Source organism: Crocodylus porosus, unplaced genomic scaffold (assembly GCF_001723895.1).
Source record: "Crocodylus porosus isolate Cpor-Errol unplaced genomic scaffold, CroPor_comp1, whole genome shotgun sequence".
Classification (NCBI taxonomy): domain Eukaryota; kingdom Metazoa; phylum Chordata; order Crocodylia; family Crocodylidae; genus Crocodylus; species Crocodylus porosus.
The window spans coordinates 20,008,607-20,032,269 of NW_017728943.1; positions in this window are offsets into that span (position 1 = coordinate 20,008,607).

Genomic DNA, 23,663 nt, shown 5'->3' on the forward strand with positions numbered 1-23,663 from the left:
AGGCTTTTTTTTTTTTTTTTAAACAACCAGGAGCTGGGAGAGGATTGAGAGCAGGCAGGGGGATGGGGCTAATTTGGAGATTCGGCCAATTCAGCTGCAACCCAATCACCAAATCAGATTTGGCCGAATTGATTCAGGACAGTGATTCGAATCACCAAATCAAATCACTGTCCCCCGAATTGGCCGAATCCGAAGCGAATACTAGCCACTTCACACTGGTCTAGAGCTAACAAGATCCATCTACCAGCAAGAGTAATTTATCTGCAACTAGAGACAGAGTACTAATATCTGAATTTAGGGTGACTTGGATAAGCTCAACATTCCTGTGTAACATCTGAAATCTTGCCAACTTTTTGTATTTTTTTCCAAAAAAAATAATTATAATATTCTGCCTAAGTAATTGAGTGGTCCAGTAATAAATCACAGTAATATAACAATAATGTTTTGTATCATGATTATGGAATATTGTATTATTTTTAAGGCTATATTTATTTTTCCTCTGAGGACTCTGATGCTAAAGAGAGACATTGCATTAGATCATGGAGAAACCATTTTGTCCCAGGACAAAGTGCAGTCATGACTCATGTCTGTTGTCCTGGGACAAACCTTGAAAAGGTTGATGGGATAAAGAGTGAATCAGAAAATTGTCCTAGGATTGCATCATTGAATCAATGGCATGTGTTCAGCTAGTCACTAAACCCCAATTTATGTGTGTACAGGCCAATCCCAGGACTTTTCTATTTCAGGACAAACTGGGGCACAATTGGTCATGGGATAAATGCAATGTCTGTTGCTTGCTTAAGTAGTTAGACACCTAAGCGTGTTGGGTACAGCTAAGGAAAACACTTCTGTGAATATGTAAACCCAGTTTTTCTTCAATGGTGAAAAATACCTTGTTGATTCAGGTGTTGCTCTGTTACACCATGAAGCAAAAACTTTGTAAGTGCTCTTTACTTAACAATTGTACTTATAAATGACCATATTAGAGAAGGAGGTAGCCTTGAGTCACAGAGATACGTCTGGCTGTGGGATACTGCTTGTATGTGCTTCAGGTTATTACAAAAGTAGGAGACTTCTGTCAAAGAACTTAGGGAAAGACAAAGGCAAGGTAGTGCCTCAGTAGTTTTGGTAAATCAGAAGTTAACATGGTATTATGACTTGGTAATGCAAATATAATGAAATAACATTAGAAGTAGAGATGGGCAAGTAATGCACCAAAAATTATACTGAACACTTGTTTCAACAAAATAGAAATTTAAATTTGGATTTCATTTTCTACCAGCATTCATATGAGCCAATTATTTCACAGGTACATTTGCTGATCAAGTGTCATGAACACTCTTGTGTGTGTATATATATATTTACTAATACTCATAGTAGCAGTATTAATTCTTGGTCTCTTTCAGAGAATCATCTGTTCAGGGAGCTGAAATTAAGTCATGTGATATACACAGCCAATCACAGTGTGAAAACATACCGAGCAGGCAAAGGGTATGTCACAGCAAATAGTTTGTGACTGATTTTTAGGCTGAAATTTGTTTACTTAAACTGTTCTGTGAATACTGGTGAAAGAGGAACAAATCTGTAAGGTTAAGAGTCTGTAATTTGTGATCAGCAAAAGTTCCAGACTTGTCTCATTCATGGGTGTTTATGAATAATTAAGTCAATTGTATTGGGTAGAGTTGGGTACTGGGGAAAAAATGTATTGGGTAGAGTTACACCAATATATTAATCAATAACAGATCAGCACTAATAAAAGGAAAATTGACATTATTGGCAATCGGCTTTTTTGGCCGGTATAGCCTATAATGTCACTGATAAATGTCACATGCATCTGACTTACCAGCCAGACACTGCTCTCCAAGCTTCTGGGCTATTTATTGGCTATCGGATCAGTATCAGCTGATATGGCTGGTTAGTAATCAGCCATCGGTATTGGCCAAAACAGTCTTTATTGGTACACCCCCGGTATTGGGTGTACATCTGTCCTGGTTGGTTATATCATGGTAGGCCCCACCTCACCACAACTGTTTAAGAACTGTTTTGAAATCTGAGCTTTTAGGTGGTGTCACTGGGATTGTACTCTGATGCCACCACTCATCTAACTAACTTGAGAGGTGTTGGAGTTACTTTGTAAAGAACTGGTAGTTAGCCACTGTGGTAGCTTTCCTGTACTGACTAAAATCTGTCTTTCCTCAGTTTCTCTTACTTAATGCTACTATCTACTTTTCTATCTATCTTTGAATTCTATACTTCCACCATCATTGTATTATATAAGCATTTTCAGGTCATATCATAATCAATAGTGTAGTCCCCAGTGGACTTCATCGAGTCTCTAGGGCTTTTTCCCTTTGTGGAATCAGATCTCTAGTTGGAATATGGATGGTTTTTTTCCATTTTTCATTTTATAAATATTTTATTAATTTCTTCTTTTGGAAGCTGATAGAGGGCTTAGGGGTCAAATAGGTGCTTGATCTGCTGATCTTGTTAAAACAACTTTAAGCCACTGGGGCTGGGGTGGAGGAGTGGGACAATCCCCCTTCATGCCCCCTGCCACTGTATGAGTGGGGCCCCAGCCAGGGGAGGGTCAGAGCCCAGGCGTCTTGTCCAAGTGCGAGGGGGGGCTCCTGCTACTGCACGCACCATGGTGGAGGCCCGGGGAAAATGTGCCCCCCTGATCTGTGTGTGGGATGAGGCAGCTACCGTTGCACACTGGACTTTGTGCCCCAAACCCTGCTGCAGCCATCTCACCCTGAGCTTTGTGCCCCAAACCCCCCAATCTGTGTGCAGGGTGAGGCGGCTGCCACTGTGCACTGTGCACAGCTGTAGTGGAGCTTGGGATGCAAAACCCAGTGTGCAGCGGCAGCTGCACTGCCCTATGCACAGATCAGGGGAGCATGGGCCCCCAGGCTTCTACCAGTGTGTGTGCAGTGGCAGGACTGCCCCCACACACCTGGACAAGCCTCGCCAGGGACCCACTTGCCCCTGCCCCACTCCTTCCCTCACCATGGGGGCCTCAATCTGCCTCCCTCCACCATTCCCCCTCACCCCCCCAACTGAACTGCTGGGTGAGGGAAGGGGTAGGCAGGTCAGGGAGGCTGTAGATCCTGAGTTGCCCTTTCCTTCAAAAAATTATCTTCACCTTAAAAAGGTTGGAGACCACTGTCCTAGAAAGACCAACATTGACATCATGGCCCTATTCAAATTGATAACAAACTTGCCACTGAATTCAGTAGAGGCAGGATTTCACCCTACATAAAAAGAGGGGTACACATTGCATCTGCTTTTGCATCTTTGGGGTATCAAGCAAGATGGTTTGTACTGTTTACATGTATGCAACCTTGAAAGCTCCATTCAATTAGCAAGCTACTGGGGTGAGCAGCTGGGCTTTCCCAAGCCCAGGGATGCACTGAGAACAAGTACAGGCATTCATGAAATCAGGTTGACCCTTTTGTATATAGAGTTAACCTGATCTCTAGCTAAGTGGACCTATTCAGGTGAACTAACTTGAATCAGGCATGCCAATTTTTGCCCTTTTTAACTGCTCTGAATGCCTGCACAGATGGGCACTCTAAAAGTACATACCCAAGGGTAGTTTTAAACAATTCTGTGTGGCATTACAAATGTCTAGGAATAACATACCAACCTTATCAATATTTTATAGATTTCATAGACATTAGTGGCTGAAAGGGACCTTGTGAGATCATCGAGTCCAGCCCCCTACCATAGGGAGGAAGTCAGCTGGGATCAATTGATCCCAGCAAGAAAAATATCCAGATGTTTTTTGAAAGAGTTCAGAGTAGGTGTTTGCACCACCTCTGGGGGGAGTCTATTCCTGACCCTGGACACTCATACCATAAAGAACTTTTTTCTTATGGTGAGTCGAAATCAGCATTCCTGGAGTTCATGGCCATTAGACCTTGTTATCCCTTGGGGAGCTCTGGTGAACAGCTGTTCTCCCAGGTCCTGATGTACCGCTCTTATAAAATTTTAGGCTGCTACCAAGTCACCCCTGAGCCTTCTCTTTCCCAGACTGAAGAGTCCCAAATCCCTCAGCTTCCCAATGTACGGCCTGCCCTCCAGGCCTTGGATCATACAAGTTGCTCTCCTCTGGACTCTCTTAAGCTTTTCCACATCCCTCTTGAAGTGGGGGGCCCAAAACTGGACACAGTACTCCAGCTGTGGCCTCGCCAAGGCCGAGTAAAGCAGGAGGATGATGTCCCTGGTTTTGCTTGAGATGCATCACTAGGTGCGCACCAGAGTTTGATTTGCTTTGCCACCCACCGCATCACATTGGTGACTCATATTCATCTTGTGGTCAGTCAGGACCTCCAAGTCTCTTTCAGTCATTGTGCTAGTAAGCGGAGCACTGCTGAGCATGTAAGTGTGTTGAGGGTTCTTCCTACTGAGGTGAAGCACCTTACACTTCTCAATATTGAAAGCCATCTGGTTTTGGTCAGTCCACCTTAAGAGCGTGTCCAAGTCAGCCTGTATCCCCAGTGTGTCCTGAAGTGTGACTGCCTTCCCCCATAATTTGGTGTTATCCACAAATTTTGCCAGTTCTCATCTGACTCCTGACTCCTGATCATTAATGAAGATGTTAAAGAGCACTGGCCCAAGTACTAAGTACTGAGGAACTCCATTGCTCACCCTGTGCCATGTTGATTTGCTACCATCAACTAATACTCTTTGGATCCAACCCTATAGCCAGTTACCTAACCATTGGACCATAAGATGGTCAAGGCCACAGCTCCCCAGTTTAGCCATGAGCACATTGTAGGTCAAAGGCTTTCTTGAAATCCAGATATGTGACATCCATATCATCTCCCTTGTCGAGGGCTCATGTCACCTGGTCATAGAAAGAAATGAGGTTGGTCAGGCAAGACCTGCCAGTCACAAAGCCATTTTGGCTGGCTTTCAAAAGCTTGCCTTCTGTTAGTCTGGTCTTGATGGATCCCTTGACAATTTTCTCTAGCATTTTTCCAGGGATGGATGTCAGACTGATTGGTCTATAATTCCCTCGGTTATCCCTCCTCCCTTCCTTGAAGATAGGGACCATATTGACCCTTTTCCAGTCTTCTGGGATCTCACCCGAGTGCCACAAATTTTCAAATATCTTTGCCACAAGGTAGGGTGCAAGGATGTCTGCCAGCTCCTTCAAGACTCTCAGATGCATGCCATCAGGGCCCGTGGACTTCTGAATGTCCAGATTTTCAAGGTGTTCCTTTACCTGATTCACATCAATTTTGGGTCTGCCACCCGTTCCCAGGCTGGTTCATGTCCTTTCTGACAGTGTGATCCCCTTGGGAGGGTGAAAAAGCGACACAAAGAAGTCATTTAGGAGATTGGCCTTTTCTTGGGTGTCAGATGTCAGCTGCCCCATTTGATCCTGCAGGGGCCTAATGCAATCTTTATTCCTTTTTTGACTTCCCACATGTCTGAAGAAGGACTTTTTGTTGTCCTTGATCCCCAAAGCTAGCCTGAGTTCAGTTTGTGCCCTGGCTTTTATCTACTGCCTTATCCTACTGCAGCACCATCCAAATTAGAATTGGGTCTTGGCTGCAGAATATGAGTCTGTTTCCAAGTTTCACAGAGTTTTGGGGAAAAAGTTTCCAATTTGGAAGTTTCTTGAGTCTGAGATTTTAACTGATCTCTTTGTTCTATCAATATTTGAACTCTTCCAGTGACTTTAAGAAGATAAGAATTGGTTCTAATAACCCTCCTTTGCTTTGGCCAAAGCAAGTCTGGATGTAATGCTAAGTGATAGCCTGGAATGTTATGTTTAATGATCTGTTGCAACAGGATGTTATTAATTAAAGCCCATAGGAAAAGTAAGTCAATACTATAAATTCACACAATTGACCATATTCATTAACTATCCCTTTTTCCCATTAAAAACGTGGCTTCATTGTGATAAAATATTAATAGGATTCTCGCATATAGAATACCATATTTTCTTGCATGCAACATGCCTGCAAATGAAACATGCATCTTGTTTTTTAGAAAGGAGAATGTAGGGAAAAAAAATCCTAGCATCATGGCTAACTGTAGGTGCATCAACTCATGCATTAAGGCACATTTTCCTAATGCACATTAAATTTAGTACCACTACTGTGAGGTACTAAACACAAGCACATTAGGCTACCTTAATGTGCAGTAATGATTGTCCATGGTTTTGGGTGATGCTTAATGCACAGTAGTCGGTTTTACTGTACATTAGCTTAATAGAACTGTTTTTTATATGACACTTTAACACGCAGTAAAATAGGCTACTGTGCATTAAAACACACGTGCAGACGTGCCCTTTGTGACACAGAGTAAGTCCTCCTAGGAACACAGAATTCTCTCTGGAGGACTGGCTTCTGGGTTACCTCAGAAGTGTGCGTGCTCTGCTTTTTTCCCACGTGCTTTTTTTTTTATACCTGGATTTCCAGGTACATTTCCTGGAAACATTTTTTCATTTGCAGCATCCCTTTTGTGGCAACTCAAACAAGAGCCATGTGTGCTCTCATCTGGATGCACTCAGAAAAGGCAAAATAAGTCAAAATGTAACACTATGGATTCCTGTTTGAAATCTCTGAGTTTATTTCCCGCCCCCGACTCCCCGCAAAAAACAAAACAATCCAGGTCTGGCATGGTACAAATTATAGGCAAAGATTAAGGCTGGTGTATTTTCTTAAACCATGTTTGGCACCCAGGAACAAATCTACAGGTCTAGAGAAATGGTGAAGGTAACATTATGTATGGTCTTGGAACCTGGTTTGCCCTCTAGAGCACTGATTGAAAGCCTTTGAAACAGCAGAGGAGGAGGGAAACTTGATGGGATGATGAGTTGGAGGAAGAATTCCTCTTGGATGTACTGTATCCTCTTCAAGTTCCCAACTGGATGCTGTATCAGGAATGTACATTTTCATTTGGCCTAGCGAATCCAATTTCTTTTTTGCAAGTGGTTATTGGCATGTAAATCTGAAACCAAAAGAAAGAAAATTGAAGAAGCCAAGTACTGCATGTTAGAATAAGAAAGAATAGTGTTACAGACATGTACGACACAATGCAATTACAATGCTTTTTCTGTTTTTATAACATGGTAGTAGTACCTGTGATCATCAGCTATTTTCTCTGACTCTATGGCTCTATATTTTCTGTGGAGTTCTGGTGGTAGACACAACACATTCATTAGCAGCCCAGTTCTGCAGTCATCAAAGCCAGAAAGTTTTTCCAGTAACATCAGTGGAGGCAGCACCAGAATCTTGGAGAATACATGGGGGTAAAGAGCTCAACCCTGAAAGATTATCATTAACTTGAAACAGCAGTGGTACAGGCTGGGGTGGAAGGGGTTACAACCTGGAAAAGAGAGAGGCTGTTGACACCCTAAGTGCAGATGCACTTGGGAAGGAATGTGTTTTTACTGACCTGTATCACTAGGTCATATTATGTCCTTTCTACTTCAGTGGAGTGGGTAGAAGTACAAAGCCCTATAGTGTCAAAGCAGCTGCCACATGAAGTCAATAGGAAAACCACAGTTTGTGATTCTAAGCTTGTTCTGTAAGAGGGATGATTGAAGAAGGAGTGGGATAGAAGAGGAGAGGGTTGCAGGCCTTTCTATATGCTACTGGCTGCCTGCACAAAGGGCATTAATAATGAAGCAAAGGTGTGAGAGGAGCTGAAGGTGTACATGTCACAGCCAACAACTGCATTTCCATTTTTTCATTCTTGTGTTGAAAGGCAGATCCCAGCCCCAGTGGAATGCTAGACTGGTTGATATTTCTTTGTCTCCCCATCAAGGCCAGGTACAAACATGATACTTTACTCGTATAGGTGATTGGAAACTGGTCTATGACTCTAACAGAACAGAAGTTTGGCGCACACACAACTTTAAAAATGTCAGAAACTTGTCTGAGATTTGTGCCCCCACCAAAGGGCAAATGTGTGTTCTGTTCACTACTGATCTAAACTACGCCTCTTACAGACAACTGCATAACTTGGATTGATTCTTGCTTTTTGAACATTTGTACTGACCCCATAGGTCTCCACTAGGATTAGTCTAAAGCTACCAGATCCTATGGATACTCATTTTCTGCCTCTGTATTAGTAGGTTGCCTGCCAAATCATTTTCCTTCTTGCTGGTCCTGGGCCTTGGAGCAGCTCTGGGGAGCGGGCTGGCAGCTATCCCCAGTTTCCTGCCTGCCTGGCAGAGCTTCCAGCTCCGTGGGGCTCAGAGCTGCTCTGGGGAGCAGGAAGGAAGCTGTCCTCAGCTCTGCCACCCTCCCCCCCAGCCCAGAACTTACCCCACTCCATGTCCTCTGCCATCCCAGACCTACCCAAGTGCCCCATGCTGGATGTAGGCTGGAGCTACCCCTGGCTGCTGCAGGAGGAGAAAGCAGGGAAGAACAGCCCTGGACTTGATTGCTCCCATCGAGAGCAAATTTGCTTCTGAGATGGGCTCACTTTCAGACATGTGCCCGGGCACAGTTCAATTCTCATGAATTTTCTGCACAGAAAATTCAGGTACATTAATAGCATGTGTAGACATCCCCACAGAGGTGCTCCCACAGCACCTGAGTCTGATATAAAGGTCTTTCCTCTGAAGGAGGAGAGAATGACAGAGGCAGGCTTGAGGAAAGCAGGGGCTTGAAGAAGGTAGCAACATGACTCAGTTGGCTGTGTGACTTGAGCTTCTGGATCGTAAAGTTTTAATCCCAGCTCTGTGTCTTTGCATCCATCATGTAACTGCCTCCTGCTTCTGTTTCCCCATCTGTAAAATGAGGAAAATAGAGCTGATATACCTCACAGAGATGTTGTGATGATTTAAAATCTAAAACTGTTTGGAGCCTATATACAAACAGAGAAATGTACTGATCCTGAGGTATCCTTAATAGCAATAGCCTCTAATGTCTCACCAAGTGTGGTTAATTAAACACTTTTAAAATTATGTTTTAGGTAGAGATGAGTCTGAAACCTCTCTTTTTGGGAAAGTTCAGGTTTCAACTGCTGAGTTGTTCCATTGCTGTAAAATGGATCTATGCTGCCTTCCAGCTCCTCCAAGTACATAGAGAGTTGGGAATTTAACACCTCATGTCTTCTCTGCTTTCATTGGTGCTCAGTGAATATATCAGGATATGAAACATGAGCTTTCTGAATATACCTGTGTTCCTTCCATATGTTGATGCTTTGCATATTGTGAATGACCAGCATCAAGAATTCTATAGCAGACAAGCAAAGGAATTATTAAAAAGACATTGGTGTTGTGTTAATCTTTTCCTGACCATTTTGAAATGCAAGCACTTGTAATGACCACAGTAAAGAGGTCTGAAACAGAAGGTATTAGGGCCATGCAAAATGCCTGCGTTTCGTTTCAGTTTCGGATTCGGCATATGGGAGGGACAGTGTTTCATTCAGCGTTTCGTAGGGCTGTCCAAAATGGCTGTTTCGTTTTGTTTCAGATTCAGCATTTTGGAGAGACAGCAATTCGTTTCAGTCTTTTCAATCACTGTCCCATTTCACTTCAACTGAAACTGTTTCAGAATTTTGAAACAGTTTTTCAGTGTTTTGGCCATAGGCAATAATGGGGAAATCACAAAACTGCCTATAAGTTTGTAATTTCTTGCCTGCTTCAGATTACACTTGCAGGCGTGGTAGCCCCCTCTGAGGCCATGAAGCCTGCCAAATCTCAAGGAGATAGGTGAAGGGGTTTCTGGGAAACTGCACTTCAAACTGTTCAAAGCAAAACTAAACTAGTATTAGTATCACTTGCCGGCAGTGGCAGCCTGCTGTCATCCCATACGTAGATCCGGGTGCCCACACCCCCCAGGAGGGCTATGAGGCTGTGCTGGACTCCTTCTGGGGGGTCCAGGCCCCTGGATCTGCACATGGGATGACATCAGGCTGCTGGCTGGGACTGGCACTGGGCGCAGCCCATGCCAAGTGCCAGGAAGCCTAGTGCTGCCGCTGGCCCCAGCCAGCAGCAACAGAATGCTGTCATCCTGCACACAGATCTGGGGCCCCCAATGCCTGGGAGGAGTCTGGCACAGCCCTGCAGCCTTCTCAGGGGCACGGGACCCCGGATCTGCATGAGGGATGACAGCAGGCTGCCACTGCCGGCTGGAACCAGTGCCAGCACCGAGTTCTCCCCAACCTCAGTGTGGGCTGCGCCAGGCAGACTTGAGTGCTGGTGTTGGCCCCAGAGAGCAGCAGCAGCAGCATGCTGTCATCCTGCACATAGATCCAGGGGCCTGCGCCCCCCCAAGAGGAGTCTGGCAGAGCCCCGCAGCCCTCCCACGGGTACAGGCATCAGGATCTACATGCAGGATGACAGTAGGCTGCCACTGTCGGCTGAGGCCAGCTCCAGCACTGGGTTCTTCCTGGTGCTCAGCACAGGCTGTGCCAGGCAAATTCAGGTGGTAGCACTGGCCCCAGCCCCAGTCAGCAGCGGCACTATGCTGCTATCCACATACTCCACAGCCGGTCAGTGCAGAAGCTTAAAAAAAAAAAAAGCCCTTCACTCACCAGCTGCAGAAGCAGTGATTGGGGCCTCTGGGCACTTGTGGCAAAGCCCTCCTGTGCAGTGGGGAACAGTGGGAGGCAACAGAGATTGCCCCCTACCCCACCTGGCACCTGCATAGAAGCTTTCACATCACATGGATGCTGCGCGGCTCAGCAGGATGCTGTGCACTGTGTGGGAGCTGAAGCCGCTGGGGCTGAGCAGAGCCAGGCTCTGGCTGACTGCTGGAGCTGTCCCAGCTCCTGCACAACATGCAGCGCCGTGCCGAGCCGTGCTGCACCTGTGCCATGGGGCAGCAGCCATGCCGGTGCCCCCTACTGCCCCACACTGTGCAGGGAGGCTCTGCCACAACTGCCCAGAGTCCCCCGATCACCACTGCTGCAGCCAATGAGTGTGGGGCTTTTTTTTTTTTAAACAAGCCCCACATTCATCAGCTGCAGCAATGGCAATTGAGGGCCTATGGGGCCTCATGGAAGAGCCCCCCCATGCAGCATGGGGCAGTAGGGGACAGCAGGGATCACCCTCCTGCCTGCCACCCATGCAGCCCCTGGCCCATGGAGTGGATGCAGTGTGGCTTGGCAGGGAGTTGCATGTTGTCTGGGAGCTGGAGCAGCTTCAGCAGTCAGCCAGAGCTCCTGGTTCAATCCCCAGCTCTCTGATCATTCCCCAAGCTCTTCCTGCGGGGTACAGCCCCACAATCTGCACACAAGGTTTCAGCAGGCAACTGCTGCCAGCTGGGTTCTGGGTATTTCCTCAGCTGGCAGCAGCAGCCTGCTGTCATCCCACATCATCCAGGGGCCCACACCGGGGAATTTATCTGGGAACTGGGGGAATGTTCAGGAACCTGAACATTCCCCCAACTCCCAGCTCAATTCCCCAGCCCCTGGTTTGATTCCCCAGTACTGGGGTTGGAAGGGACCTTAGAAATAGATTGTTATCACTGGCCAGTGGCCAGCTACAGATGTCAATATCAGAGCAGTCCTTTTCCCCCTCCTTCTTTCCCTGCAAGTCTGCCTCCAAACAGCTCCAAAACATCCAAAACATTTTGGATAGCCCATTTCACATCAGAGCTGTTTCAGAGCCTTGCATTTCATTTTGGATTCGGTGTTTCAACCATCAAAATGTCCGAATCCAAAACAAAGTGCAACAGCCGCCAAAATTTTGCACAGCCCTAGAAGGCATGCTATAAACTCCTAATAAAATATTATTTAATGCCATGGTGCTTAGCTGTTAACAGCAGAGATTCTCAATCTTCTTTTTCATACCCCTTTTCAGCATTCACATAGAGGGGGATTTATGGGAGATTTATGTAGCAGATACACTAAATTAAGTGACTAATATCACTGAATGACTTCATGCTTTCATGAATCTAATCTGATCATCAGTCTATTTGTACATCATCCCATTATAGTTTACCTGCCAAGAAGCTTGGCTAACATTTTTACATCAGTTTTAACAGGGTAAGCTGGTTCCCATATGGTAAAGGAACTTTCTTGCTTTTCCTTATGAATTAATAATTGTCACATTAAACGGATATGGTGCATCTGACCTCCAGACTGAGAATTAATTATTGTATAATAATGACACCTAAGAAATAGGTTGAATGAGATTCTGTTCTACAACTCCCTACTTTGAGACTTTTCCAGCAAATAAACATTTAATTACGTCTGTAAACCTACACTCTTTGAATGGCAATGGCAGCTGCTATTGGTGTTGATATCCCCTGTAACTCTTTTACAACCTGATAATTGCACATGTTTTTACAGGGACTTACTAAGACATTTTTCAAATTATAGTGGCCATTTTATATTGTTTAATGTCTTTTCCAATTTGCCTCAGCTGAATCAGATGTTCATGCTGTATGCAAACCATAAAAAGTTTTAACACTGTATATGCAATTTGTTAATTGTCACTAGCTTGCACGCTTAATATTTTGTCAAAAAAATGTCTTTGCACTCTTTTCCATGTATAAATCTACACATCAAGGAAATCCTTTTGCTGTGAAAACTGTTACCTGCACAGAGTTTACACACTCTTGCACAATTACAGTTATGATGAATATGAATTAAGGTGATGTGGTATATGAGAATATTCTTAAGAGTGTACCTATCCAGTTTGCTTATAGAAGATGACAAAGCTTTTATTATTTTGTCTGCCTTTTTTTTCCAATAAGGAGCTGAAACTCACTAAAAGCACAAACCACACATATGCAGTTACGTGACAGCAGAATATATCAGGAACAGGTCTAGAGGGGTCGGCTGTGATTTACACTAGGGGAAAAGAGAGCAGAAGTAAACCTTTTTAGTAGGGGTGTGCAAAACAGGCCGTATTCAATTCGGATTCAGATCCAGATCCAGCCCAAATCAGGGACAATGATTCAATTTGTTGATTTGGATCATTGTCCCTGATTCTATTCAGCCAAATCCAAATCTGAAGATTTGATGCTGATTTATAGAATCAGCGATTTGATGATAGACACAGCTTTGAATGTTTTTTCTACATACCTCAAGGTACCAGGCATGGTCGTGAACACTGCAATGCTAGAACGGATGGAGCATCTCACAGGAGTGCAGGGGGGACCCCCCACATACTTGGCGGCTAGCCCAGAAGTATTTCCAGTCCACTTCTGGGTCTGCCAGGGAGCATGCAGGGGACCCCCACATGTCCTCCGGCCTTGGAAATTAGCCACAGAGGGACCCTGGATGCCCCCCCCCACCAGGCCCAGGAAGCACCAGTCACCAAGCCAGGGGAGCATGGGGCGGGGGGCCAGTGTGCTCCACAGTGGAGCAGAAGTGCTTCTGGTCTACTTCCAGGTCTGCTGCCAAGTGCACTAGGGAGCCCCCCGCACTTCTGTGGGATGCTCCATCTGCCCCAGTATCTCAGCATTCATGAGCCTCCTACTACCTAGTGGTATGTAGAAAAAAACATTTAAAGCTGTGTCTTATGTCCGAATCTCCGAATCTTTCCAAATCTCTCTAAATCAGTTCAGAGGGATCCGATTTGATTCAGAGAGATTAAAGGCTTCTCTGATTTGACTTGGATTCAGAGATGTGGCCACCGAATCGGGCCAAATCTTTGCCGAATCAAATCTGGGACCGAAGCTTCACGCAGCCCTTCTTTTTAGGTCTAATACTTTAATTTGCATTGCTTCAGCCCTGTAAGCCTCATTAATTGAATAGAGTTTTACCAGCAGAAACATGGAATAAAGCTGAAATGAATTTGTCAAGAATTCACCCTAAGGGCAGGGCTGATTTGGGGGTTCAGAGGGCACATCTACATATTAATTAATGAGCCTTAGATACTGTACATTTACTTTAGTACTTGCTTAATAAAGTACTTACTACTGCACAGTCGTGTTGGTGCACTGTTATTCACTGTTACTGCACATTAACCTAATGACACTACTCAGTAGGCTATTAGCACAGTTTTTGGTGTGACACACTACTGCTCAGTATTATTAGGCTAATGTGCAGTAAGCACCTCTTGTACTGTGTGTACTATGCGTAAATATTTTCCCCATGTTAGGTTTACTAACGTAGTGTTTGGCCTCTATTTCTAGACCATGTTAAGCTATGCTCTGTCTTATCTTTTTGTGTTTGTATGAACCATGGCATTCAATCTGAAATGTATTTTTGTATTTTTATAATATGACCAGTAATAGTCAGTAGAGCAAATGCTAATTGTCAAAAATGTCCCTAGACCATATGTAGCTAGAGTGAGGTGGATTAGTCTGAAGCAGAGGTAGGCAATTATTTGGGCTGGAGGGCCACTTAATGAGTTTTGGTGACCTGTCAAGGATGCCACCCCACTTCCCCACCCTGTAGCTGGAGTGTGTCCTGCCTCCACCCCTCCCCCCCCCCCGCAGGTCTGGACCCAGCAGCTGTCAGCCATGTCCACAGCGGCCCAAATGGCAGCTTCCGAGTCAGGGCTTCAGACATGGAGAGGGGGAGTGGGGCATGCTACAGCTGCAGGCTGCAACCAGCACAGAAGCCTGAACACACCCACAGCTGTAGCATGCCTTTCCCCCACCTTCCCCTCCCCACCGTACCCTGAGCCTCAGCCAAGAAGCTGCTGGCTGCATTTGGGCAGCTGTAGACAGCCAGCACCTGTCAGGTATGGGAAGGGGAAGGGGAAGGGTATGGTACAGCTGCGGGCAAGTTCAGGTTTCTACTTCCACGTCTGTGCTGGTGGCAGCCCCAGCCTAGAGAAAGAGAGAGAGAGAGAGAGAATTTCCAGCCTGTTGGAAGCAGCCCCAGCTGCCCGGCACCATGTGGCTGCCAGAACTGGAGCCACGGGCTGGATCCAATCAGTTGGTGGGCTATATCTGGCCCACAGGCCGTATTTTGCCCACCCTTGGTCTGCAGCCACATTCACATAGATATAGCTAGTCACGCTTCAAATGAACTATAGCTAGCAATTCCCTGGAAGCTTATACAGGAGTTACTAAGCCTGTAAGGTGGCAGAGTGATGGCAAGCTCATATGCAAACAATGGTGGTTTACATTTCAAAGTGAAAACTGTTAACGGGGAATCTGTCCTCAGGAGATGGACACATGGAAGGAATCCCATCAGAGGCTGATCTTTTTAACCCTTGAATAGAAAAAAAGAGAGGCTGTATCTCTCAGTCCTTGTGACCAGGCTTACCTTGAAAGTAAGAATGTTTATTTATTAGGGTACCACAAGTGATCAGTTTGTAGCATGCCTGGGAAGAGAGCAATGGGCACTCAACTCCTAAGATGAATGCCTTTGCTTAGCCTCTTATACTCTAGTTATTTATATCTTACAAAGCATTTTCCTTCTGACAAGCATTGCCTCAACATATATTTGGTCTAAGTTAGTAAATAAGAATTTGTCTGAGTTAATGGCTATTTTAGTAAACATTATGCAATTTTTCTCAGTGTGGCGTTTTCAAGACCTTTCCGTTCCGTTTATCTGATATCACCCTGCTGATAAGCACCAGTCCTTTGTTCATATCCCATTGTGTAATCTGCTTTACTCAACTCAAAAGCACCTCAAAAGTAAAACCCAGAATCATTCCCTATAGCTTTTAATTTGTATCTTGAGTGTTTCCACAAGCATGTTTTAAATGTTTTAGATTGTAATTCTGTGCCAGATAGACACACAGGGATGCATTGACATGGACTCATGCTCTAGTGAAAATGGTTGGCAATTGAAGTTTTTTTTCTTTTCTTTATTAATAGCTTCTTTTGTCTGCCCTTTGCTGAATGATTGGCTTAAAAGACCAGAATTTTCCTAAGCTGGAGTTCAGGCTCTTTGAGCTATCCCAAGGGATTGTGCAGAGGACTGCACACACACACTCTCTCTTTTGTATGTGGGAGTAGATCTGGACAAAGTTTTTCAAAGTTGTTTTTCCCCAAAAAATATAGATTTGAGCCATCAAAATACTTAATAAAATATTTGTTATATTCACAAAATTGCTTTGGTCAGGGGTGTAGGACTCTGAAAAAGCAAAGCATTTTAGGTCAGATTCAACATGCAAGTGGTTTTAGGCATCTGAGTATAATTCTATTCCACTCTACTCACATACTTAAAAATCAGTTAATACAAAGGTCTTCCACCTCCTTGCCACCATTTTGTGAGTCACTCTTAAAGGTCAGATAGTGGTGTGTTACAAAGATAGGTGCATTAATGGATCTTCAGGGACTTGAAAAGGGTGGAATTGAATCACAGTGAGTTGAAGTCTGCTTAGATGCTCATAAGTGGAATTTGGACCTTTGTTACAATATTTGGAAAATGAAAAGTTCTCTTATATGTAATAAAAAATACTGTGAAACTTGCTGGTACTTCAGTTTATTAGAAGAAAGAACCTTGAAAACTAAAGATTTAAGTTTGGGCTCAACATTTTTTTTTTTCAGTACTGCAGACAAACTATAAAATGAGTTATTAGCATAGTTCTGCTTAATACTGCAAATCTGGGAAGAATGAGGATACTCCCCAGAGTTTTGCCTGGAACAGTAAAATCTGACACTGATACACAAAAGAGGCAGTCAGAGGAATCTTTTTTTTGTTTTGTTTTAATATAGTCCTGACTGTTCTATAGTCATATAGTTCTGACTGCAACAACACATTAACTAGGGATGGCTACAGAAGTCAAATGCATCCTACTCAGAATACTTGTCAGGATCCAGGTACTGAGGGTGGGGTTCCAGTCTTCAAAAAGAAAAGTAAAAAGGAGAACATTTGCCACAGGGTGGAGGAAAAATAGATATTTCCCTACTCTTATAGGGCACCTTCCTGATCTTTAGTGCTCACGCTGGTCCTTATTCCCTTTTGGACTCACCCGCCACACCTTGATGGGAGAAAGTAAAGAACATACCAAAAAAGGGAAAGGGCAACTCATATAGAATGATGCATTTATGGTGTACTGGCCACCATTGCATACTCTGTCCATGCCCAACCAATCATGTTTCAGAGATCTGTCTTTCTGGTGGCTGTGAACTCTTCACCCAGCTTGCAGCTTCAGCAGGTTTTTTCAGCCAGCAGCTCTTTCTGTTGTCTTGATAAAGAAATAGTCTATTCCTACCTCTCCAAGTTACCCCCAGCAGGGTCCTCAGTAGTCCTTAGTCGGGCAAAAGGGCTTCTGCCACCCCTGGCCCCCAGTGTCTCTCCCTTCTCCTTTAGGTCTTCCAGGTAGCAGGGGCCACAAACACAAAGATGGCCTTCTCATGTTGCTGTCTGTACCCTTTCCCACTGGTTACCCAGCCCCCAGTGCCTCATCTCCATTGTGCAGCTACCTTGTGGCCATGTTGTTGGCACTGCCATGTATCCATGATCATTTAAGTCCATGTAGCTCTACACCTCCATGTAGACTTTTGCAACCTTCTTGGTTGCCCAGCTGTCCCGTCTCTGAGGGCTCACCTTCTCTGGTGTTACCTCTTTTATAGGTTCTTCTGGCCATCTGGACCAATCGGGGATGTCTCCTGCATTGCCAGTTTCAGAAGCTTTTAAAATAACCTGCTGCATGACGTGATTGGGCTGCATTGAGCATCTGTCTCTGGTAAGTAACTCACTGTGTTTCTTCTCTCAAACAGGAGCCGGTACTGGCCCTCTGTTACACCTACAAACAGAGACCTTGGAAGTCATTTTTTAAACATGCTGCTACAATAATTAGATCTAGGCCAGTGATTCTTAGCCAAGGTGCTACAGAACCCTGAGGTGCCACAAGACCCTTTGCAGGGTGCCACAAGATGTGAGCAGCTGAGCAGCTAAGTGCAGGCTCGAGCTTGTTCCACCCCCACTGCCTGGCCCCTGTGCAAGGAGGCAAGCACTTAATATATACATTATTCTTTTTAATTGGGTGCCACTTCATTCACAAAAGTTATGTAGAGGAGCATCAAGTCCACTGAGGGGTGCCCCAAGTCCAAGAAGGTTGAGAACCACTGCTCTAGGCAAACGTATACATTGATAAATTTTCCCTACTGCAAGAGCATCTGCGGTAATGAATTTACATGTTAATAAGGGTTTGCTTGGAACATATAGCTTCAGATGACCCTTTAGCACCATGATGCCTGTAACTGAAGCATTAAATAACCAACAGTGAGTATTTTCAGAGCACATTCCAGAGTCTTCATGAATTTTTTACTCTAAAGAAATGATAAGAGAGCTTAATTCATACATTGGAATGTCATTAATATGGTAGTTTGATTTACCACACAGTCTTGTTTAATCAAAGCTTATGGTTAAGGGATCATTGCCTGCATCTTCAGTGCACTGGGTCTCACATTTTGTTTGAAACCCTGTTTTCCCCAACATTTTTTTGATTGCCGCCGTTAAATAGATGTATTGATCTTTCACTGAAATTGGTTGTCGCTAATTGAGATGTTTTGATCTTCCGTTCCTGCACACTTTTTATATGCTAGTAAACTTCAGAGGAGATGAGTGTCCTCTGTTACAAACAGAGTTTACAAAACTTTGCTGTGTGAAGACAGAAGAGGAATTACCAACAGAAGCCAAGAGATAGTGAAGTGTACGAGAAGCCACAAGGCAAAAGAATGTAGGCCTCAAATCAACAAGCTATTTAGGTAGCTATCTAACTAACTTTAAGCATGTGAGTAGCCACATTGAAGACAATGGGAAGTGGAAATGCCAAGCACCACCAAATTTGATGGTGCTTGATTCCATGATTCCACTTACCACCTTAAAAAAGCACAAAAATCAGTGGCCAGCTTTAGCTAACAGCACTTGCTCAGATGTCAAACCTATTAGCTAGGGCCCCATTTTTCAAAATATGATTGTTGGAGACTGTTAGTCTCTTGCACTCCATTTACTCTTTGATAATCCATTAATCATACCCATTAATTATATCAAACAAATTAGCCAGACTTTAGGTAAGGTCCAAGTTTAGAACAGAATTAGTAAAAATGGACATTAATATGTATCCCATCTTTACTCTAGAGCAGTGTTACTTTCCCAGAGTTATAAATAAGACACTGCATATGACCTTGTTTCAAAACAAGTACCATGCAGTGGGCTGAATAATAAATTCGAAACAAGTGTCATGCAGTGGGATGAATAATACATTCAAGACACTTTACTTCATGAGAATAAAAAGAATCTCATAACACAAGAATGTTACAAGTATGATAAGGTAAGGAAAAAGCCTGTCACATAAATGGAATTAACAAGCCTTCCTACTAGGTCTCATGCTTTCTGCTTTTTTGCCTCTTGTAACAAACTAAAATAAGAGGAAATTTGATTTAGATTTTCCAAGTTGCATTCCCAGATCCTTATGAGAAAAACAGACTCCAAGAAATCATTAAACAAAATGTATTCCATCAAATCTGTAGCATTTACACTCTCTTATCTGGGCCAACATTTGTTTAATAAATTAGGACCCAGTTTATAACCTTTCACTGTCATAGGTGGTCTAAGAGCTGCAGTGTTTAACACAGAAATCTGGGCAAATACCTGAGTACCAGCACAAATAAAAAATAAAACATTCCATTTGCTTAGGCTGCTGTTCACCTTCCTTTGGTGTTTGTTTCCACAGTGACTCTTGCCAATTAGTTTGATGGAAGAAAAGTTCATGGAAATAGCAAATTTTAAGCAAATGCTAAATAATATTGTGGAAGAAGAATTTTAAAATTGGTACCTACCTATCTGTCTAATCTCTCTGTTTATCCAGGTGCTTATAGTGGGAAATGTTAGCAGTAGAAATCTGGTTGGATACCTCATAGAAGCGGAAGGGAGAAACAGATATTACTCTCTGCCCATAGCTTAAAGAAAGGCAAGCCTATAGCTCTTGCTAAAGTCAGAGGGGAAATTCTTTCTTCCTCATCAGAGCAGCTGAAAGCATGACAGGGGAAAGGATTTGCCTAGGGCACAGAGAGCAAGAGTATTAAGGCTGGGAGTTCCTGACTCCCATAACTCTGCTCTCACCTTCAAACGCCCTGTCTAGACTCACCCTTTCTTCAGCTCAGGGACAAATTGTTACAGAATCATGCAAAGGATTAAGTTAAGGCTAAAAGGATGGCACATGCCAGTGAACTGTTATCAATCAATCATCAAATGATTAAATTATTGTGATGGGCTAGCTGGTGGTGATTTGGCCCAGGGGTTTTGAAAGGGTAAAAGATGATTGGAGGGCCTGGGATTCCCTTTCCTCACCAATCAGGCCCCAGAGACTCACCCTTTGTGTCCCCCGATTGGCCCCTTGGGTCACCAGGAAGGGGATAAAAAGGGCAGCGCAGCTGACTCAGGAGAGACCAGTGAGGGACCACTAGGATGGAGCTTCAAAGAGCTGGGCCAGGGGCCTGAAGCAGTTGCCCCAGAAGCACCTGAAAGAGCAGGACCTGCAGGCAGTAGTTGGACCCTCAGCAGTGCAGTGTGCCACCAGCAGGAGGGGCTTCCCGCTGGGCTCCAGGATCCCCTGGGAGAGGCTGCAGCCAGCAGGAGAGGCTCCCCAGCTCCAGCCAGGATCTGAGCAGTGACCTGAGAGGTTCCCAGCTCCTCCAATTGGAGGCCAGAAAGCGCAACATGAGGCTGGGGTTCCAGGAAGTTCGAGACCCCTAGCAGCTTAAAGCAGGCTGAGCCCTGGTGGTTGTGTGGTAGAATTTCTGGCTGCTATATAGGAGATCCAAGTTCAAGCCTAGCTAGGATGACTTGGGGTAAGTGAAGTAACAGAGCAACGTTCTTGTTGCAGTGGAAAGGGGTCATTGTGTTTTTTCCCTCTTTCACCCCCTCCAGGTACCTAGCCCCTATATTCCTTGTTGTTTGACGTTTTGTATTTTGTGCCTTTTTATATTTCATCAACTAGTGTTGTTTGTTCTGCTGTTTGTGTTTTATATTTTGTTAACCCTGTCTTTTGTCAACTGGATGAATATGTCTGTGACTGTAAGTGTCTAAACTTTGTTGAATCCTGCCCCCTCGGGGCATTGTAGTGTACCGTATACCCCCTGATTTATGCTGGTTATGTTCCCAGTATTGTTCTCTCATTAAAAGGAATATGGTTAAGTCCCCATTGGTGGTCTGACTCTGCTCTATAGGGGTGGAGAGTCCCTACACCTCCCACAGTGCTTGTGCACCTGCTCTGATCTCTTCAGTTGGAGAGGAGGTACCTCTTGGAGTACCACCCAGATTACATTATTAAATCATTTTGTAGTAGTGATAACTAGATGGGTCCCTTAACTGTTCATTTCCAAACATTTTAATTTTTTTTGGAGGGGAGGGGGAGAGGGAGGGGCAGAGAATGAAACGTGATGTTTTGGGGCATTAACTCAGCTTCACTGAAACACACTTTCAACATCAACTTTCTTAAAACTTATTTTTAAGGGGTTGATATTGCTAGGGGTGTCCTTCTTACTTGAATCCAACTGATGATAAAATTCTACAGAATTATCTGCATGGAACAAATGTATTCTACAAATGTAAATGAGTAAATACATTCTGGAAAAGTGTAAATTGATCATAAATGAGACGTGGAAAACGAAACTTACATTCATTGCATTAATTGTCCCATCTGCTCTGTTGAAGAAGAGTAAGTTAGGGCTGATAGGGCAACATGAGTCCTAAGGATCATAGCTTTTGGTATCTCTAAGTCACAGATTCTCACGCTGTACTGTGGACCACACTTTGTTCACAGAATACAGGTTTCAATGGGGCTGCCTCTCTCTATATTAAGGGATGATAAATTGCTTTGAGAGACAGGTGAAAGTATAGATATATTCTGCTAATACTTGTGATTCTAATGCAGCTCCCACTACAGTAAATTGGAGCTTTACAGTTCACTTCAATGACAGGTTAGAGGAATGTAGAACACTTAAATCCCACCTGTAATGAATTGATATAATTTCCATGGGGATGGTCTGTGATGGGAAACATGAGAGGACCTGGTGCTATAAATTAAGACGTACTTCCACCTATGTGCTGGTACAGGATCTGGAGCTCAGAGTTATCTTGTGGGCCAAATCACTCTATTCAGAATGTTTTCCTTACCATCAGAGGTTTGGATACTACAAGACTAGTTACTAGTTACTCCAGTTTTGGGCACCGCCCTTCAAAAGGCATGCAGAGAATCTTGAGAGGGTTCAGATAGATCCAAGGAGGTTCTACTTTCCCTCTATGCGGCACGGGTCAGACCACAGATAGAGTAATGCATCCAGTTTTGGGCACGATACTTTAAGAAGGATGTTGATAGACTTGAGAGGGTCCAAAGGAGGGCCACTCGTATGGTCAGAGGCCTGCAGGCAGGGCCCTGCAAAGAGAGCCTGAGGGACCTAGATCTCTTCAGCCTTCACAAGAGAAGGCTGAGAAGTGATCTTGAAGCTGCCTATAAATTCATCAACGGAGGGCAGCAGAGAATAGGAGACGCTCTAATTTACTAGGGCACCCCCTGGAGTAAGTAGGAACAACGGCCACAAATTGACAGAGAGCATATTTAGGTTGGACGTTAGAAAAAACTTCTTCACGGTAAGCATTGCCAGAATCTGGAATGGGCTTCCAAGGGAGGTGGTGTTCTCCCTACCTTGGGGCCTTCAAGAGGAGACTGGACTTTCACCTGGCTGGGGCTGTTTGACCCCAGCACTCTTTCCTGCCCAGGGCAGAGGGTCAGACTCAATGACCTACTGAGGTCCCTTCTGACCCTACCATCTATGAAATAGTCCTTCGCTCCTGTTTTGTCCTGGTCTTCTCTTGACATGTCCTTTATATTTGTACCCATAATGCTTCCTTTCCTTAGCAGTGTTTGACAGGGATTTTTTTGGTTGGTGCTCCAAAATGTAACGCCTGCCATGACACCCACTAATTTTACTTTTTTAACATTTGTCCCAAGTATCTTCTTCAACCTTTTGGGGTGACTTTGGAAATACAAGATGGCTGAACTCTCTAACTGAATCTTAGCATTTCCTGGACATCCCATCCATTCAGTACCTAGTGATTTTTTTCTAAGGAATTTGCTTTTGAAGGCTAACAATTCCTGAAGTCTCTGAGGTCCCTTCCTAATGCGCACAGGGCCAGGTGACAGTTGCCGCTGCCACCAGCAGAGCTCTCCTGGCCCTTTGCCCACTGGGACTGGTCCTGTGCCCCTTGCCAATACCTAAACTACCACTGGGGGGAGCCTAGAGTTTCCCCTGGCTGCTGCAGGAAGTCAGAGTAGGGCAGAAGCAGCCCTGTACCAGGTTGTTTCCATTGGGATAACGTATGCTCCCAAGAGGGAGCATGTGTACATGTGCTCATCGGTAGGCTTATCGCACAGTATTTTACTGTGCAGTAAGCCTACTTCAAATTAATACCATGCGTAGATGTCACCTGTGTTTTGCTTTTCCTCTGATTTCAGTTTTGAAATGCACTTGCAAAGCTTCTCTCTGCACTGCTTGTCTCATTCCTTTCCTTGCTTCCTTCCCCCGTGCCCCTAAAACTTGTTTCCGAGGCCATGTGCACACATGCCCCTCATTTCATCTGCACAACACTTTAAAGTGGGTTAAATGCTTTTCCACTGCTTTAATGGTATTGGTGTTTGCATGTGTCGAGGGTGTCTTGCGCAGTAATTCCAGCCACTGTAGCAAATTCAGTGGCGTAATGCACCTTAAATAACTTGGGGCGCAGCAAACTAAACTCCTCTAGTATTCCTTCTCTTTTGAGTGCTTCAGTTTGTGACCTTAACATTCTCTGCACATGATGAGGAGAGTAGGGGGCTGTATGCGTGG